The 2,500-nt window shown below is 62.2% G+C and overlaps 1 non-coding gene and 2 pseudogenes across 1 annotated transcript; all 3 read left to right on the forward strand.

Annotated features, from left to right (window-relative positions):
• LOC146312454 (18S ribosomal RNA) overlaps window positions 1–1,288 on the forward strand; it is a 2,008-nt pseudogene extending 720 nt beyond the window's left edge.
• A 572-nt stretch (window positions 1,289–1,860) lies between these two features.
• Window positions 1,861–2,020, forward strand: LOC146312455 (5.8S ribosomal RNA). The gene has a single exon (XR_014772258.1). It is a non-coding gene; the product is annotated as a 5.8S ribosomal RNA (ribosomal RNA).
• Window positions 2,021–2,389: 369 nt separating this feature from the next.
• The window catches only part of LOC146312456 (28S ribosomal RNA), a 4,183-nt pseudogene continuing 4,072 nt past the window's right edge, over window positions 2,390–2,500 (forward strand).

Genomic DNA, 2,500 nt, shown 5'->3' on the forward strand with positions numbered 1-2,500 from the left:
CGCGGTAATTCCAGCTCCAATAGCGTACCCTAAAGTTGCTGCAGTTAAAACGCTCGTAGTTGGATCTCGGGCGGGGGCCCCTCCGCCGCGGTCGCGCCGCGAGGCGCCGCACCGCGGCAAAAACGCGGGGGGCCCCGACCGCGCCCTGTGGCTTTCGGCGCCCCCTCGATGCTCTTGGCTGAGTGTCCCGCGGGGTCCGAGGCGTTTACTTTGAAAAAAGGAGAGTGTTCAAAGCAGGCCTTTGCCGCCCGCATCACTGAAGCTAGGAATAATGGAATAGGACCGCGGTCCTATTTTGTGGGTTTTTCTGTGGACCGGGGCCATGATTGAGAGGGACGGCCGGGGGCATTCGTACTGCGCCGCTAGAGGTGAAATTCTTGGACCGGCGCAAGACGCGCAGAAGCGAAGGCATTTGCCAAGAATGTTTTCATTAATCAAGAACGAAAGTCGGAGGTTCGAAGACGATCAGATACCGTCGTAGTTCCGACCGTAAACGATGCCGACTAGCGATCCGGCGGCGTCGACCCATAGCAAATGACCCGCCGGGCAGCTCCCGGGAAACCGAAGTCTTTGGGTTCCGGGGGGAGTATGGTTGCAAAGCTGAAACTTAAAGGAATTGACGGAAGGGCACCACCAGGAGTGGAGCCTGCGGCTTAATTCGACTCAACGCGGGGAACCTCACCCGGTCCGGACACAGGAAGGATTGACAGATTGAGAGCTCTTTCTCGATTTTGTGGGTGGTGGTGCATGGCCGTTCTTAGTCGGTGGAGCGATCTGTCTGGTTAATTCCGATAACGGGCGAGGCCCCGACATGCTAACTAGCTACGCGGCCCTCTGGCGGTCGGCGTGCGAGCTTCTTAGAGGGACAAGTGGTTCGGAAGCCACGTGAGATGGAGCTATAACAGGTCTGTGATGCCCTTAGATGTCCGGGGCCGCACGCGTGCTACACTGAGCGGGTCAGCGGGCGTCGTCACCTAAGCCGAGAGGCCGAGGTAATCCTGTGAAACCCACGCTCGTGATTGGGACTGGGGATTGAGATTCTTCCCCACGAACGAGGAATTCCCAGTAGGCGCGGGTCACCAGCCAGCACCGATTGAGTCCCTGCCCTTTGTACACACCGCCCGTCGCTACTACCGATCGGACGGCCCAGCGAGGTCGTCGGACCTGCACGCCGGGGGCTCTCGACCCGAGTCCCTGGCGGTGCCGGGAAGTCGCCCGAACTTGACTGTCTAGAGGAAGTAAAAGTCGTAACAAGGTTTCCGTAGGGGAACCTGCGGAAGGATCATTGCCGGATCGGGAAAAGGGACAAAAAAAAAAAAAAAGACCGGTTCTTTTTTTTTCCCCACCATCTTCTTTCCCTTCCCACATGCCGAGGGGTCTCCCCGCACGGAGTCCGTCCGGGCGTCCGGTACTTCGGGGCTGGGTTTCCCCCAAAGCGCAAATCCCTTGGTGGCGGCGTCCCACGCCGCGGCCTCGGTCAACCCTGGTCTCCGGCTCCGGCTCCGTGTCGGGGCCGCCGGGTCCCCCGTCAAGCGAACGCCGTCGCGCAGACCGCCCCGCTCCCGTCTCCACCCTTAGGGCGACGGGTCTACGGCTTCAAGTGTCTGCGCGCCCTCCCCCGGCGGGGCCCCTACCTTGTTGGCGTTAAACGGTTGCCCACGTGAGCGCGGCGAGGTCGCCCGCACTCGCGCCTCCGGGTACCCAACTCGCCTCTCCCCTTCGGGGCTTGGCGGGGGGTTTAATGTCTCCCCCGTCCGGCGGAAGGGGGTAGCGCCCGGGGGTTCCCGTGTCCCAAATAAAGAAACGTCGTCTCTGAAAACTTGTCTCCTCCCCCTGCAAGGTTTATGCCTCAAAAATGACAACTCTGAGCGGTGGATCACTCGGCTCGTGTGTCGATGAAGAACGCAGCCAGCTGCGAGAAATGATGTGAATTGCCACAACCCCAAACATCGATCATCGACTCTTCGAACGCACATTGCGGCCGCGGTTGAGCGCCGCGGCTACGCCTGTCTGAGTGTCGCGTTGTCATCAATCGGAGACGGGGGACCCTCTCCTCCGCGGCCGGGGTCGTCGCAGGCATCCGTTGCCTTCGTCCCCCTAGGTGCAGACGGCCCTCCACCGGAGGTCCGGCCCTCCCCGTCGGCGGCGTTCCGGCGCGGCCCGTCCGGCCGAATCCCTCCCCGGGCCAGGGGGGGGTTAACCGCCGGGCCATACGCCGTGTAACTCCGTCACGGTGGGGGGGGCGCGCGTCGACCTCCGCCGGGCCTCGCCGAAGCCCGTGAGCCTCCTCCGCCCGTCGTTCGCTCGGCCGGCCGGCCGGTCGGACGGACGGACGGAGCCACGAAACCTCCTCCCCCGCCCCGAGGAGAGGGGGTGTTTTTTTCGACTACGACCTCAGCTCAGACGAGACGACCCGCTGAATTTAAGCATATTACTAAGCGGAGGAAAAGAAACTAACCAGGATTCCCTCAGTAGCGGCGAGCGAAGAGGGAAGAGCCCA

The sequence above is a fragment of the Lutjanus erythropterus genome, chromosome 17 (genome assembly GCF_056507025.1).
Source record: "Lutjanus erythropterus isolate fLutEry1 chromosome 17, fLutEry1.hap2, whole genome shotgun sequence".
Taxonomy (NCBI): Eukaryota; Metazoa; Chordata; class Actinopteri; order Lutjaniformes; family Lutjanidae; genus Lutjanus; species Lutjanus erythropterus.